This window comes from Larus michahellis, chromosome 12 (assembly GCF_964199755.1).
Source record: "Larus michahellis chromosome 12, bLarMic1.1, whole genome shotgun sequence".
Lineage (NCBI taxonomy): Eukaryota > Metazoa > Chordata > Aves > Charadriiformes > Laridae > Larus > Larus michahellis.
In genome coordinates, this window is record NC_133907.1 from 11,900,201 (window position 1) to 11,917,549 (window position 17,349).

At 53.2% G+C, this 17,349-nt stretch overlaps 1 long non-coding RNA gene across 1 annotated transcript; it reads right to left on the bottom strand.

Moving 5' to 3' along the window:
* Positions 1 to 196: 196 nt before the first annotated feature.
* Positions 197 to 11,495, bottom strand: LOC141750136 (uncharacterized). The gene is made up of 4 exons (XR_012589591.1): positions 11,166 to 11,495; positions 4,473 to 4,570; positions 1,592 to 1,697; positions 197 to 316 (listed from the first exon to the last, which is right to left on the bottom strand). It is a non-coding gene; the product is annotated as an uncharacterized LOC141750136 (long non-coding RNA).
* Between the last annotated feature and the right edge of the window lie 5,854 nt (positions 11,496 to 17,349).

Genomic DNA, 17,349 nt, shown 5'->3' on the forward strand with positions numbered 1-17,349 from the left:
GAAAAAATTAAAACCCAAAAACCTGCATTGCAGAAAGTTCCATTTTTGGCAAGGCAATGCCCCGGTGAGGTCAAGCACCAGCTCGGGGGTGAGGGGTGTCAGGAGGGTGGGGGCCAGGGACCACCATAGCCCTGCACTCCCCTGCCCCCCCCCCCACCTCCCCCAGCCCCCCCGGCTGCCCGCGCAATCCTGCAAACCCCAGCTCCTGCTTAGCTTTCCCATTTCTTGCCAAAATCACTCCGGAGCATGTCAGCACGCTGTCATGTAAGGAATCTCATTTCGGAGAGGCTTTTTCTTTCTCTCCCTCGCTTTCCCCCTGCAGATACAAACCAGACACAGCTAGGTTTTATTGGGTGTGAGGGCAGGGCTACCCGCATCCGGCCTTCCTCTGCTCCCTCCCCAAAACCATGCCGGAGTGGATTTGCAGGGCTTAGGCTGCTTGTTTAGGATACTTTTCCCTGTGCATGCGGGCACCATCCGCACACGGGTACTTGTGTGCAGCCCCCTGCCCCCCAGCTGTGTCAATCCCACATGGAAACCAAAGGAGAAAGAGCAAATTCCTCTGTGAGATGGCTTTGGGGCGGCTCACTGAGCCCCCACAGCAAGCCTCAGAGGCTTCTTCCCTCTGCTGCATCATTATTTTGAGGACTGACAGCCCATTCCCAGAGGAGCACTGCTCCCCATAAAGCCCCTGGGAGGTGCTCGCCCCCTCCTCTCTCAACCCCCATCACCCCAAACCCCCTCAGCGAGGCCGTGGTCCCCGCACATTCCTCCCCCTCTTATTCCAGGTGACTGAGCCCTTTACCTGCCTGACCCCGGGGCTCAGCTCCCGTGCTCTGGGGATGGATGGCAATGGGCAAGTCCTGGCCTGGCTTCCCAGTGCCCCCCGCCTCAGTCCCCTTGCGCCTCAGCCCCACAGCAAAACAGGGATTTCCCTTCTCCAAATAACTCCCCGCATTTCTGGATGCCTGAGGGAGGCAGGGAGAAGAGATCCCCTTGGCCCCACATGCAGAGCAGTGGTGAACAGCAAGATAATTAATTGATTTGGGTGGTATATACAGGCATGGGGGGAATTTCACTGATTTGAGCGCTGTTTCATGCCCCGGGCTGGCTGCCACCAGTACCATTTGCTGAGACCAGGTGGGATCAGGGCTCCCAGCTTAGCCCCGCACCTTTGTGCCACAATGGAAAACCCCTGGGTGGTGCTGGTGGCTCCAACACAGGCGAGGTCAGGCCCTGCCACGCCAGCAATTGTCCCTGCTGTCACATCTGTGAATGGCAGAGGCTCCCCAGCAGTGCTAACACCTCCGCAAAGACCTGTGTTCTCCAGGTATGCTCCACACACCTTGCCCTATCCCACCACCACCTTGGGACCAGCAGCCTCCAGCCCCCCCAGAATAACTGGGCTGAGCGAGAGTTGCTGGGACGGAAAGTATTTGGGATGTCCAGTGGGAATGGGAAGTCAAAGCATCTCCCTGACGCCCATGTGCCAGGCAAGGTGGGGAATGGCCAGGTCTGACCCATGCAGACATCAGGAAATGTATTTTCTTAGGACATTTTTCCACTTTGCTGTTATTCTCTCACTCCTCACCTCCTGCTCCTCTGGCTGCTGAGGAGCCACCATCCACTTGTGTGCTGGGAGCCCTGCAGCCTGCTTTGCACACCTGATGTCATCCTTCCTTTCCGAGATGCTTGTCCTGGGAAGCAAGAATAATCTGGTTAGGTCAGTGAAGGATTAAAACCTTCTCTTGGTCTTTCGAGCTGTCCACCTGCAGCCCCACAGAGGGGGTTTTGGAGCCGTTGGCTCCAGCCAGACATGCAGAATTTGTTCTGGGGAACGTTTCGTCTGCAAAGACTGTTGCACTCAGCGAAGCATCCAGCCAACAGTACCCAGCCTGGACCTGCTCCCTGCCAGATGTGGTCCTGAGTGCCCCTCGGAACAACAGGGAGCTGAGGAAGCACATCCTCTCTGCACAGCATCCAGCTCCTTCCTTGTGCTCCTGCACCAGCCCAGCCACCCCCGACCTCACCTCTCCCCATCTGCAGCATTGGCCAAAGGTGTCCTGAGCAGGTTCTTCACCCCCAGGGATGGAACAACCCCCTCCCCAGCGAGCCCTGGCCCATATGGAGCACAGCTTTGCAAATGCACAAGAATTTGTTCAAGAGTTCACCGAAGTTTAAAGTGAGAGCTTGTCTCAGATGCACCCTCTGTGATGCTTTTCCATCCTAACTCGCATCAAATCATCGTCGGACATTTATTGTTTCTGGGCATGCTCCAGTTCTTCCAGGAGACAGCAATCAGAGGGCCCCTCACCTCCTTTTTCTCCTGCCATCCCCAGGCTCAGCCCCATCCCCCCTAGTTTCCATCCCTCAAAGCCTCCAAGCTCAACACCCCGCCAAAGCCCCCACCAGGAGCTGGGCTGGATCAAGCCCCAGGAGGGTGAGGGCTCTGCATGCACCTGGGGCAGCCAGTCCAGACCATGGAGCTCACTCTGGATGGTGGCAACAAAAGGGTAAGCAGCACGGGAAGGGCTGGCTGGGAGCAGAGCACTGCAATCTGGGGAGACAGAGGCGGTGAGGAGATGCTGGAGGATGCCAGGATCCCTGCCGACCGGTGGTTGATGCTCCCCGCTGCAATTCGAAAGCTGCTGCAGCCTCAGGATAAGGTTTCCAATACAAACACTTAGAGGTTTTTCACTCCAAGTTTATGTTCCAAGATTAATTTCTCAATATTCATTTAGGGAGTCGGCCTTTCTGTGGGTGTAAATTGGTGTACCTCCACTGCCTTGGGGAGGCCTGCACTGATTTATATCAGCTGAGATGCTGACCCCAAATTTGCAGTTTGCACAAATGTTCCTGCCAATAAAACTGTTATTTAAAGTATTCACAGAAAGTGAACCCAGGAGGCATGTGAACATGGTCCAAACAAATCTAATTAAAGCTTTCATCCAGAAAATTCTTCCTTGCTATAGAACAAGAATCCATACATTAATACTTGTCCTCACTTCACTGGGGCTAAAAACCTCAGTTTGGAGGCCCATGGTAACTGATATTTGTGACGGGCTGAGCATTCACAAACCCCGCCGGCTCCAGGACAACTCAAAGCTCCTTCGGTCTCCTTCTGCATCCCCATCCTTACAGTGTCTTTCTGGATGGCTCGCAGCTTTGTAAAGAAGCTCACTGCTTAATTCAGACCAGTCCAGCTGGGCTGCAGCAGAGCAGAGCCACATGCTGCTGGTTGTGCTGGGGAAACAGCTAAAGAAAACACCCTGGCAGGGGTTGATGGGAACCAGGGAGGACAGAGGGGCCAGCATCTTGGGTATCTTTGGTGCCACGGGCTTGCAGAAGCATGGTAGAGCTGATTCCGCTGCCGAACGTCAGCTGGCCCAGTGGTTGGGGTGCTGGCTAGGTCGATGTGAATTCAAGCCTTTTCTTTGGGCAGATCCTGTCTGATTTTAATCACTGATGACTTGGTGCACACAAACTATCACAGTAAACCTACCCAGGAGGAGCTAACCCAGCCCTTGCAGCAGCATTTCAGGAGGCTCCCTGTTACTCCCCAGGAAGCTGGCTGCAGAAATATAGACACATCACGGCCAGCGCAGACACAGCATCTGTGACAAGCATCACTGTTTTACTGCCTCAGTATCTAAACTATTAATGGTGCTGGTTCATGAACCCTCTCGCCTTTCAGCACCCACACAGACACCTTCACCTGCCACTCCAGCCCATGCTGCTGAAAGACAAAAATCCACCAGCAGCCTTGCTGGCAGACAAAATATTTCTCTTCTGGCTTGGAAAACAGATGGGTAGAGACTCCCTTCCACTCTTCCAGTGCTCCCATGGAGGGGCTAACACAAGCTGTGAGCTCAGCAAGGGACAAGACATGGCAGGGATTGCACTTGCATCAAACTCGGCAGGACGAGGGCACACAGCAAGGGCAGGGAGAACCTTCTGCTGGGTCTCCCACGGGGTGTGAGCATGCACTGGCCAGGGCTCCAGGCTGGGCTCTTTTCTAAGAGCATCACCCCCAGGATTGATTCTCACACCACACCGACAGGGCAGCCTACAGGGATGCTGAACTCCTGCGTCTTATGGTCACAAGTGGGAGCCAAGGACCAGGTCTGCAGGAGGCATCTCTGGCTCACTGAAGTCCAAGGACTGGGGGCACACAATCCCTGCAGTTCTCATCTGTTCACATTTGCTCTACTCCTTCTGTATTTTTCTCCTTTTTAGCCTACATTGAGTGGGAATCACCCTACCACTCACCTTTTTCTTCCTCGCAGTCTCTCCAAGAAGCTAAACAAACAAATCCAAACCCCCCCGAACCACCTTCATTTCATCTGCCCTCCCAAAGCCCCATGTTTTTCTGGAGGATTCCAGCAAGATGGCCCTGCAGGCGTTTTCCAAGACAGGAGAAACTTCAGACAGCAACAAAAATGTGTAGAATTTGGCCTATTCTCTTCCCTTACCTTTTGGTGACCCCCAGGGAGCTTTAGACAGGCAGCATCTTCCCTCGCTCCCTGGCGTGCCCCAGAAGAGCTCCTGCCAGCCCAGCCTGGGCTGCCTGCTGGGGAACAAGCCACAGAAATGGGAAAAAAAAAGAGAAAGAATGAGACAGGTGAAGAGAAAAAGCTGACTGCTAATATAAGAATTCTTTCCATGCACATTCCTTGTGCAACCAAATAGCTGGAGCGAGATCTTTCCATGCAAGGTGTGCTCCTCACTCCTACTCCCACCCTAGCTGGCCCAGGGCTCTGCAGAGATGCACCAAGATGGGCATTACTGACAAGTCCATGGTGGGAGCCAGAAGTTTCACACTCTCCAGGGCCACCAGTTGTTGCTCTTTGGGCATGCACAGCTGCTGAGGGCATCTGACTGCTCAAGGGGACTCCTAAGTTTTAGGTTTGCATTCATTGTATTCACCTGTTTTGGCCACTGTGCAGCTGGAGAAATCCAAGATAAGGTCTGAAACAGAAAGCTTGACCACAGTGGTACCTCATTATCCCACCCTTTTCCTCCATCCCATTGCCAAGTAATTGTCCCAGGGCACAGACATCCTTCTCCCCTGCAGGGAACCAGGCCTGGATATCACAGGACAAAGAACCTGTCTCCTGTCACTGAGCCAGAGAGCGGTGCTGCACAGAGGGGACTGCTCCTTCTGCAGCACCAGGGCTGACAGTCAAACCTACTGCTGCAGATCACCAGGAAAATCCAGTATTTGGAGCAGGGGATTAAAAGCAAAAAAAGTCAAGGGATACCTTGTGTGTGGCATTGCAGAAGGAGGCTTGGGCAACAGAAGCTGCCCAGACATGGAGATGCTCTTCCTCCAGCTCTCTAGCCAGGCAAGCAGCCAGCTTTTGCCCAGACACCGTGGGTTTCATGGTGTGTCTGAGGTGAGCAACAGGCGTCCCTCAGGATGGTCCACTGAGCCATGGCTGCTCTGTCTGAGTCTCCGAGGAGTGCAAAGCCCAGGGCAAGGGCCATCTGGGGGACAGATACTCCCAGAGCAGATTTCATTGCATTCCCACCCTGGCCATGATTTTAACCTTCACCTGGAGGGCTCATACAGCAGGAGTCAGTTAATTCCCGGTGCTCAGCCTGAGGGACAGGGTCACTGAGAGGGCTGTGGGGGACACCATTGCACCCACATGCCACAGCTGCCAAGCACCCTGCTGGGCTCCCCCTGACAAGGGGGGCACACACACACTGCCATCTCCTCTGTGAGAGGGTTTTACAAGCATGGCAGACAAAATGAACGAGCAGGAGAGCTGTAAGCAAGCTAATCCAAGTGTCTCCCTGGGGCATTGTCAAGTCAGCTTCAACTCCAGTCAACACCTCTCACATCAACCAGAGCCCAGCTGCCCCGAGGGACCCATGTGCTAATGGCTTTCAGGTGCTCCAGCAAGGCATGGAGGAAGAGCACAGGGAAGGCTCTCCCTCCTTCCCACCCTGGTCCCTCATGAAGTCCCCTCAGCTGGCTCCTGGCTCTGCTCACCAACATACATTTCACTGCATGATGCTGATTCCTAGGCTACCCAGCATGCATTTCTAAAGAGTGGTTCTTACCACAGTGGAAAAATATTCTTTCACCCCAAAATTAAAGTTAGATCAGGGCCAAAAGCAAACAAAAGAGCATGCTTGTCAAAATCAACTGAGCTTTTAAATAAAATTCCAGAGATCATTTCCTGCCCAGGTCTCTTCTCCCCTGCTCTCCTCCCCTTCCCCACTCGAGCCAAAGTCTCCCTCTGAGCCAGCATCCCACCTGTTTCTAAACCAAAAGCTCCTGTGCCACATTTCCCAGCAGAAGTGATGGGGAATTCAATGGAAAAAGTAAAAGGTCAGGATGGAGCCATGCCAGGGTTGCTACAGCTGGGAATGGACTTCCAGAAAGTGTCCATCCTTCCCGGTGACAATCCTCAGATGTCCTAGAGATGACACACTGAAAGAAGCTTGCCAAGGAGGAGGAGTCCTCACTGAGGCTCAGGAGCCCAAGCATCATGGAAGAGGCAATGGCAACCCCAAATGGCAACCGGGAAAAGCAAGAACCTGGTTTGCAAGTGCAAAGGAGCAGGAAATTAGGTAGGCAAGCATCCAATCTGTGACAAACTGGGCCACCGACACATCAAGCAGGCAATGAAACAAAGAGCCAGTGATGAACCCAGCAAGCCACCATACAGCCAGCAGCAGATGTGTTCAATTAGCCCAAGAGCCAATATCCAACCAAACACCAACCTAGCCAGCAAAAAAATAGACAATAGACTACTTGTTCCATCAAACAGCTGAGTTAATAGCAAAAACGTGCAGGGAGTGAGCGAGCAGCCAAAAACCCACGCCAGCCACTCAATAAGTCAATTAACCAAAGACCCACATAATCAACCACTTAAGTAGAGCCGAGCAAATAACTCACAATGAGTTATTTATCCATTGAATTTAGCCTCTAGTTTTGCTTGGGCCATCTCTGTGAGCACATGTCAAGTCCCTTCAATTGATTTTCAATTAATCTCATTTTGGCTTGTTTACTCTGTGCATGGCTGGCCAAAAGTTAACATTTGAACTGCACTCATTAGCTCTGATTGCCCAGGAAGATTACACGTTGCTCTCTAGTCTCAGATTAGATAAGCATAGTTTTGCCAGTGAATCTCAGTCCCCAAAACACTCAAACAAGACTGCCGTCAAGCAGCCAGGACACGGCGATCACATTATTCAAAGAAAGAGCTCAACAAGCTGTTATTGAGCACTTATCCAGCCATCCAAGAAGTTCAACTAAATAGTCCCACAGGAAGAGGGCTAGTGATGCTGCTCAAACAACATTGGGGAATTGGAGGGTTTGGGTTTAGTGCCATACGGTTGGGTTCCATTTCTGGGGACCTTCTCCATCACTGCAGGACAGTTGCTGAGGACATAGCTCCATGAGCGGGCAAGGATGGCCCAGCTCCGCAACTACAGCCCCTCGGCGAGGGAGTCCTCAGACCCTGCCTGGGGTATGCAATACCTTCTGCAGAGCCTCCCAGCAGACATCAGCTCCTGCTTTATTATTGCCAGTTTGAGAAGTGCCTCCATGGTGGCAAGCTCAGGGACACAGCCAAGCCAGCTCTTTCTGGCCAGAGCTGGGACATGCAAGGCTCTGATCACATCTGGATGCTCCAGGTGCCATCAGAGCATTAAAATCACAGCAACATCACAGTGATAAAACCCAACCACCTGACTGAGAACTTCTTAGAGGAGACACTGCATTCCCCATCCCATAAGCCTTTGAGGAAAGGGCTGCATGGTGACATGGAGTCCAGGGCTGCTGTGGTTCTCCTTCTGGTGCAGAAATGCCTCCCTCCCCTGCCCCACACCAGGCTCTTTCACTTGCTGCCAAGAGACCGCAGGTCTTCTCATGCAGATGGTAAAACACAAGCCCAGGCAAAGCTCTTGCTCCTGCGTAGCCACGCCATAGCAGGATTTGGCCCATGCCATGGGTCACGCTGCACTTTGTGGAGCCAGATACTACCAAGCCATGGCCATTTCTACATCAACACTATGAACAATGGGCCATTCCTGGCCTTCTTCAGCCCAAATGGGCCATGAAAAGAAACCAGCCAGGCAGCCTGGGCTATCTCCAAGCATGGCCCCAAACAGCTAAGGGAGCTTTATATCCTTCTCCCCGGGGCTGCCGCGAGTGCTTTGCATTCAGCACTGGCTGGGGAGGAGGCATGTGCTGCCGGCTCAGCGCTGCCAAACCACATTGTCAACTGCTTCGCTGCTGCCTGTGAATCTTAATCCCGCAGGCAATATATAACCAGCAGGAACTACACCAGCTTTGAAGTGCTAAGTGGAGTATCAGAGGAGCACGGCTATCTCCTGCCTCTCCAAGAGGCAGTCGCAGGGACTGTCAGAGATTAGGACTAATAGGATTTAGCTTGCTTTGGCAGCCAGCTGAATCAGATGAGCCTTACATGCCCTTATGTCCTCATGAATCACATCTGATTTTTCGCCCAGCTCAGAGCATGGAGCAGCAGTGCAGCTCAGACCTTGTTGCTTTGGTACTCAGAGGGCCACACAAAAAAAAAATCACTGCTCTCGTTACCCTTGCTAATCTAGCCTGTGTTTTTAATCTAGGCAGCATCTCCTACAGCTCCCACTGCAGATTCGGGTTTGAGCTTGACTTTCAAAGAGAACTGACCTCTCAAAAGCCAAGCTTGGCTGCAAGCATCAAGCTCCAGCTTCGAGACCAAACAAAACCCACTGATTTCACATTATTTCCATGCAAAGCTATAAATCAGCTCACGCTTGGCTTGACTCTAGGCCAAGGCTTGACTGAAAGGTTCATGAACCTTAAGGAATCTTTTGACAAGCTCGGTCCGAGATTCAAATTTGTAATGAAACCCCAAAACAGTGAAGCTCTGCTAGTTCCACGTAATTTCAGGTTTTGTTGTGAACAATTCATGCAACTCTGGGGACATAGTTACACCAGCATAAACCCAGTTACTCCTTAAAAATCAATAGAGCTGGCCTGGATTTCTGCCGGTGTCAGAGCAATCAACCCAGCCCAGAAAAAGAGTTATTTTTATTCCTTGCCTTCTGTTTTGCTAGAATCCACCCAATAAAAGTTCCCAGCCTCAGTCCAGACTGTAGAAATGCAAATGCCAGTAGAGCATAAACCCCAGTGTGCGTCTGGAGGAATTCATGTAAATCAACAGGGTTACTCCAGCTGCGCGAGGCTGCTGCTTGTCTCATGTGTGACTTGATCAAGCCCAATGAAAACCAACATGAACCCGAGGACCCCCCTCCCCATCCCAGTCTGCCAGAAGAGACATTTACTGGGCTGTTTCTCTAAACGGTGACGCTTTCTTTAGGGCAGAGAAGTCACCGTGCCCCATCAGACTGACCTTAGGACAGAGGTTCCCACAGCCCCAGAAGCTTGGCTCCTGCTCCCCCGGGGGGTGCTGGGCTCTCAGCAGGTCCATCAGGTTTATTCCCACTGATTTTTCACAGAGCTGTAATAAGGCAGACTGAGTTTGTGCTCTGGAAGGAAAATGTTGTGGGGCTCAGGGGATGCTGTCCTCCACCCTCCCTCTAATTTTACAGCATATCTGCAGTGGTGGGTCAACACCAAATTGCTCCAAATGGGAGAATTGATGCGAGGTGCTGGGCCAAAGCTCGTTTAGCACCCTTCTGTCCCAGCACAGGGACCCATTTCTGCAGGTCCAGCTGGATGGCTGCCGCGGTAAGGGACTTCTGCTCCCTGGCCTCCTGCTTGCACCATAGGGAAATCCTGGGCTCTAAAGCCTGGTGCAGAAGCAGAGCAGAGCTTGGCAGCCAGGTGGGGAGCTCCATTGCCCCGCAGTAACACCAGCCCTTCCAACAGAGCCGCTCCGATGCGTGCCACAGCAGTCAGCCTGGCACCAGTTCCTGCTCCTTCCCATGCCAGGTGTTCCCTGCAGTAAGACAGCAGGAATTCCCTGCCTTTACTTATTTTAAAAAGTTTCTTATTGCAAAGGCTTAAGACCTGGCAGGAAGCTGGAGCTGTTTATTTACCCAAGGGGGCTCACAGCAGCCCCAGAAGTGCAAGCCCCCAAAGGCTGGCAAGGCAGCTCTCCTTTCACTGCTTGTTTTAGTACCCACAAAGTCAATGGCTTTCCTAGACTGATCTCAGCCTGCCAGATCCTCCTGCCCTTGTTTTAATCCCACAGCCGCTCCCCAGGGCTAAGGTGCTTTGATGCACATTCCCTTCCATGCCTTGGGAAGGGAGGCCCTCTAAGGCAGCCGGGCCATTGCTTTGGCAGTCGTTATCATCCTACTACTGCTGGGAGCTGGCTTGGCCCTCTGCCTTCCCTGCTAGGCTCTTCAGAGGCATTAAGAGGAAATTCCTCACTCCCTGGCAACATCCTGCTGATCCTTCAGTGCAGACTTAAGTGTTTGTCCACATAAGAAAATCCATCATTGATATGCTGCCCCTTGATCTGAATAAGTAATGGTGCCCACCTCAGTGGGGTTTGAGGTGTGATCAGCAGGACTTTGGGAGCTGGTTGTGCCAGGCTGGCTCCTTCCCACATGTCCTGGACAGGCTTGGAGCAGGGCTTTGAGAGGGCTCCACCCCACAGTGACCCTCTGTGCTGAGTTTGGGGCTCATTCCCACAAACACTGGGTTGTCCCATGGCATTGTTTCCTAAAATATAGCCTTTATGTTCCTGGGGGTGCTACTGGGGTGAAAGGGTCAATGTTGCTAAGGGTCTGGTGTTCCCAGCTATCTTGACCATGTGCTGAAGTCACCACACGGTGAGTCAGGCACCTCCTGAGAGCACAAGACTGAGTCTTCTGTGGCCTTGCAGCACCTGCCCAGTAAATGCCTTAATAACTTACTTTTCATGTCAGTGGTATCACCCTAACACACAATCCCAAGCAGTGTGGTACCTGCCTGCTGTGCATTTTGGAGCTTCCCTTTGGAAAGCAGAAGGCCCACTGCACCGATAAAGATAGGATTCCAAAACTTGGATGCCAACTTGAGCTTTAAAGGAGCTTTGTCCTACATCTGAACCCATCTCTAAGTAAACAGAAACCATAATGCTGAGGGGCAGCATGTTATTTAATCATTCATACTGCTACTCATTCGTACTTGCATTGTAGCTTTCAACAAAAAAACACAACAGCAAAGGAAATATTAGCTCTTGTCCTACCGGGAGTGAAGTCCAGGAGCAAGATGAGTGATCAGAGAAGCCCCACCTTTGTCAGACAGTAGCAAGAGCGGTATTGGGGTGGAGGACGAGCCAGTAGCTGAGGGTGATGGCAGCACGGGGAGTGCCCGCACCAATGGTGTGTAATCCTGCAGGCACCAGACACAGCAGGTAGATTTGGGTGCTGGCAACAGGGCACATTGAGAGCCCCAGGGGGCGATAAGCCAAAGTCCTCCCAGGGAGCCCAGTCAGAAGCAAAAGCAGCCAGCAAGAGGACTGAAGACAACCTTCATCACACGGTCAAGGTCCATGCAGAAGCTAAAGCAAGAAGCATACCCCCAGCCCAGGCAGGGAAGGAGTGCCCTGGGGCTGAGCTTAAATAGAGCCCAGGGTCCATGGGCAGGGGTGCGGGTGAGGTCCCAGGTGAGGCTGGTCAGGGCAACTGATGTGCATTGAGGTACACCTGAAGGTGCTTCAAGGCACCTGGCAGATGTGGGTGCAATACTGCCCTACCGAGGGCTGGCCCAGGTATTTAGAGGTGCCAGGCACTTGAAGGTCACTCTCACCTTCCCTGTCAGTAGCCCAGAAAAAAATCAGTTTCCAGCGTTTGCCCACCTTCTTCTCAGGGCTGTGAACTGGTGTCGGGGAGGTGGTCTGACGGCTCTGCTGTCGGCAGGGAGCAGGGCCAGGCTCCCTCCCCGGCAGTGATGCCGAGCATCTGCCGCAGCAGGCCAGGGTTCCCCCGGCAGCGATTCTGGCAGGGATCTGGACCAACCATCCCCGAATTCAAGGGAGGGACTGCAGGTTGAATGCCTTGTGGCAAACACCAGGATTTGGCCCCTGAGCTCTAGGCACGAAGGGAAAGAGCCCGTTGGGGAATACAGAGTTATTCAAATTGGATGCGAGCTACATTTTATCTTATTGGAGTGGGTTTCGGGGGTGATGTAATCACTCAGTGTGCTTGTACGTTTGGGATTGGGACGAGATGCTGTTTATCATGAGCTGACAAGTCAAGGAAGGATGCGAGAAAATGATCTGGGACTTCCCATGCAGGACTTGCTGGAGCTGCGAACCAGGGGAGACGTGACTGGAAGCCGTAAGGATTAATGGCCCCTCTGCTGCTGTACAAGGCGCGAATGAATGAAATTCTGTTCCCTTTACAAAGGAATGCCATTAATTCAAGGGGAGATAGTCCAGATTTTTCTCCAGTGCGATGAAAGCAGAATTTGGCCCTTGATCTAGCACAGAAAATGCCTGTCTAGCAAGTTTTGAGGTGCTTCTTTCCATTTCTCTTTTAATTCGATTGCATTTTCTTCTGTAGAAACATTTTTTTCCGGTAAATGCAGAGAGAAAGGAAAAGGGGATCGGCAGGCGGGAGAGTAGAGAGCCTGGTGGTCAGGAGGGAAGGAAAAACGATGGAGCTGTGCCCAGGACATGGGGGGCTGCTCTCCCCCGGGCAGTGGGGGATGATGCTGGGGTGCAAGGGGGGAAAAGCCCGGGTGGGGGGAGGTCTCTGGCACCTTTGTCGCCTCTTTGGCTGGAATTCATAAGTAAACACGGAGTTGAGTGAAACTGCTCGTGCTCGTCAGCAGCCCCTCTTCGCCGCTCCGTGGAATTTGGGGTGGGAGGGGGCCAGGTGGGGTCCGTGTTTGCTCACATTCCTCTTCGTGCACCAGTTTTGGGATCCTGGAGGAAAGCAGGGGATGACGGCGGGGCGGTGTGTGGCTGGGAGGGGTGACTGGCTCCCTTGGCTTGTGGTGGCTTCATGCCATGTGCTGGTGCGGGAGAGGGGGGCGATGCTGCTCGGGTGATGGGGAATAGAGCGCAGGGGCAGGGTTCCATAGTGCAGAGGACCCGGCAGGTGAGCTGGGAGCACTGGGACTGGCACTGGAAGCTGGGCAGGGGTGGGACCCCCAGCAGATGAGGCTGTGCCACCTCCTGGCAAGGCACCAGGTCCCTGGGGAGCACGAGAAAGCAGTGCCCTGGCTGAAATCCTGCGGGCACACTAATGAAACAGGTCCTCCACCCCACCTGTGCCCGGTTCCAAGCAGATGAGCACCCTGGAGGGACAGCCCAGCTGTGGCCAGCCCCTCTCCTCTGGCTGGGGTCCCACCACGTTCCCAGCTCTGGGGTCCTCTGGGACCCCACCAGAATACGCTTCATGAGCAGTTTCTGCTCGAGCTCTCTAACCTGTGGCTTCGCTCTCCATCACAGCAGGGAGCATCACCTAATTCCCTAAATGAGGCCAGCGGTGCCTTTTCTTACGGAGCAGCTGAGACAGAGCAGCTTTGCTGTGTGTCACCCAGAACAGTGGCAGGCTGAGCTCGCTGCTGAGCTGCACCGCCTGCCATGTCGCATCACGTTTGCCATCCACGGCCTGCTTGGAGCTTCTCCCCGCTGGCAGGATGCAGAGGTACAGCAATCTACAAGCAGAAGCAGCAGATGTTTGTTGAAAAAAAAAAAAAAAAAAAAAAAAGAGGCAATAGTCCAAAATTTTGCTGATATAAACACAATACCAGCACTGAATACAACTGAAGGAAGACAAAAACATCCCAAAGACATAAAACATCAGGCCCCTTGGAGAACTGCCAGGCTACACGCACCGAACTCGGTCAGCCTCGGAGAAATGAGTGCTTAACCCCTTTTCGATCTCTTTGACAGTCCGTCCCTCGAAGATTTATAGCGGACTCTGTTTGAATGAGGGATCTTCCCCGGCACATCCTGCTCCTTTAACTACGGGTGAGAAAACTAACAGCTGCCCCGCAGACACCCGTCTGACCATCCCGTTCCCCTCCCGCTGGGACGTACAGCCCTTCCTCGCCGTCACTCCCCACCGCCCCCGCAGCCCCGCCGACACCTCAGGGCCCTGCTGCGGTGCTGGGGATGCCCGTCTGCCAAACACCCGGTGCTTGGATACCCGCTGGTCCCCGCCAGCTGTGCCGGCAGCTGGCGCATCCCTGGGATGCTCTTTTAGGAGACAGGCACGTCCCTGGGATGCTCTTTCAGGAGAAGGGTGCATCCCTGGCATGCTCTTTTAGGAGAGGGGCGCCTTGCCACTGTGCTCCCCTGCCTGCACCGATGCCGAGCTGCCGGATGCAGGAGTCGGCGTGAGCCAGCGAGGGCAGGGCAGGCACCGTGAACAGAAATTCCTCTCTGCTGGCGCCGCTCGTTCCCAAGCCCTAATTACGGTGGTGCTGCAGGGACCAGCCCGGCGCGGCTGGATCCTGGGGTCAGGCCAGGCTCCGAGGGCCAGCCGCGCTCCAAAGACAGCGCTGATGTATTTTGACAGGTCTTAGGGACACCTGCTACTTTCGGAGATTTTTCTCTTTTGCTAGTGAGCTTTCGAACGAGCGTGTGCGTGTTGACAGGGGCAGATATCACTGGAGGGTGTTGAGGAGGGAGCAGGAGGGAAATCTCCGTAGAACGAGTCAGAAAGGATTTTTCTTGGCTGCTCAGTCTACGGTGAGCGATGGGCACCAAGGAACTGGCATCCCTTGGACCTAGCTTGTGTGTGCTGACTTCACTTATGAGGCCTTACCATATGCTTTTTAGTGGCACTTTAAAGCCAATTATTAGCTTTAATTTATGGAGACCACACATGTGCCCAACCCTTGTATTTATGCTGGATGGTTTCCGTCTTGGAAGCTTTCTTGGCTTTCTGTCCATCCCCAGGATGTTTCCAGGACTCCACCTTCCCCTGCCCAGCCCCATGGCCACGGGGGAGCTGAGATGATTCATGGCCAAGGCATCAAGAGGGAAACAGAGCTACCAACCTTTCCCATCCATCGGAAATGTCTCAAGCTGAGCAAAACCCGTGCTCTAGGCACGGGAGAGGGACCACCTTAACTCATGAAATAAAGAGTGTGTTCTGCTCTGTGGGTGCAATACAGAGAAGGTCAAACTTCTTTCATGCCAGTGCCAGGCCTTGTGGACTGCAGCTGAGATGCTGCACTCTGATAGATCTAGAGGTCTTGATGGATTTGCTCTAAACAGACACTGGAAAGAAAAACTATATCCATATATTCATTTCACCAGCTGCATCAGAGTGATAGAATCATAGAATAGTTTGGGTTGGAAGGGACCTTTAAAGGCCATCTAGTCCAACCCCCCTGCCATGAGCAGGGACACCTTCCACTAGATCAAGTTGCTCAGAGCCCCATCCAACCTGGCTTTGAATGTTTCTGGGGATGGAGCATCTACCACATCGCTGGGCAACCTGGGCCAGTGTCTCACCACACTCAGTGTAAAAAATTTCTTCCTTGAGAATCACCCCCTGTCCTCTCCCCATCTTCTGTCCTGGTTTCCCTAGTCTACCCACCTAAGGGACTGCCAGCCCAGTAACCGTTGAGTCCAGGTTTGACTGTCCCAGCCATAGCAGTTCTGCTGGGCACATCGTTGGGTTGACACTGTGAAGACTCAGAGGCAGGTCTGAGCTTCACCTGCCTGTGCAGGGGCTGGACATGGGAGATCAGCTGACTCCTTGGTGGGAGTCACTGTGAGCCCAGCGAGGGATGAAAGGTGTTTTTCATCTTGGGAGCCACCATCCCATCCCACATGGTGTTACAGTGCAGAGCTCCACCTGTAAAGTGCCTGGTGGAGAGATGTAGAGCCACGTTGGCCAGATCTCCCTGTGAATTTCCCCAACTTGTTGTATGTATCTATATATGTATCTCTCTATATCTCTCTATATCTATCTGCGGGTTTGCAGCCAGTGGGAAATGAAGGCTGTTCTCAGCCTTTTCCCCTTTCTGCGCACTACCCACACTCCCCCTTGCTGGCATTCACTGGACCCGTTCTTAGCTTGTGTCAGAGGACAAGCCAGGAATTCAATAGGCAGTGAAGGTGTTTGATGTCTTCTCAAACTGCTCCCGCACACCTCCAGGATTTTTTCTCTGGGTTGGAGTGGTGGGATCGTGTGAGGAGGGCTGGAACGAGCATCACTGCACATCTCCCCTGGCGTCAGAGCCTCTCCATCTGACGGCTTTCATGTGCAAAAGGCAAAACAGAAAGACACCTGACCTCTGAACTTCGAATGGGCCCTTTCACCACCTCAAAGCAGTTGACATTATCTCTGTTTTACCTCCTTCCTCTCTTTGCTCCAAAGCCTGGACATTTAGGCCAAGTCCGGTTCTCATCACATTCGCTTTTCCAAAGAGTTGGGAGGTCCCAAGACCAATCAGTCCTGGAGTCAGGGCTCTGACATCTTGTTCAGCCTCGTCTATGAGTCACTTGGGGAGCTTGGGAAAGTCACGTAACTATTCCTAGCCAGTGCAGCTGACTGCTGGGGCGGCGTGAGTCCCACCCCGGCGGGCCCCAGTTGGCCGCCCTTCTCCGAGGCTTCACCTCCAACCACATGTCAAACGCCTTGAGATCTTCCGATGGAAAGGATCTTTCCGATGCAAATGCGCCATGGTCTGATGTCCCATGATGGGAATATAGGTGTCCTATGCCAGTGGTCCTCTGCCATCCCATCTCCAGCAGAGGAATGTGCAGGGATGCTCTGCGTAATCTTGCATCAGCTATCAGGACTTCAACTGGCACTTTCATGTAATGCCATTTTGTGGAATTGAGCTGCTGCTCCCCTCTGCCCTGTGGCCTGCTCCATCCCACTATTTTAGAGAGATTTCAACTATTTTATCGCATTTGCTTCTCAAGACCAAAGCCTGCTCACAGCCTCCCTGGCATGGAGCTGGAGAAACACTGCCAGTCCCAGCTTTATGCCAAGGTTAACTGAGCAGAGCCTGGCCCCGTGTGTGTTAATTGTTCACAGACTCATTATTGCCCTTTCCTGGTCTTTGTTGTTTCCTCAGAGGGGCTGGGAGCCGCAGACCTCGTGTGCGCGGGGTCCCAAGCAGAAGAGCGCTGCAGGAATGGGAGCTGGCAGCTCCCGGCCAGGGGTTGTTGGGGGGGATTTTGTTCCACCGCCTCTGCTGGGGCTTTGTTTTTCCATCTCCATCCAATGAAATAAACACTTTCACAGGTCGCGAAGTCCTGCGGACGCAGCTTGGGAGCTTTGCTTTTGCTTTCCATGTCCTTGTGGAGCGGCTGACCCCGACTTGCTCAGGGTGCCACCTCCAGCTCCTGAGCTGAGGAGGACCTCGGTGTTCTCCTCCTGGTGTCACTTTTCCCCAAGGACACAATTTCCCCAGAGGGACAAAACCTGATGGCTGTAGGACGTGGTGCAGGA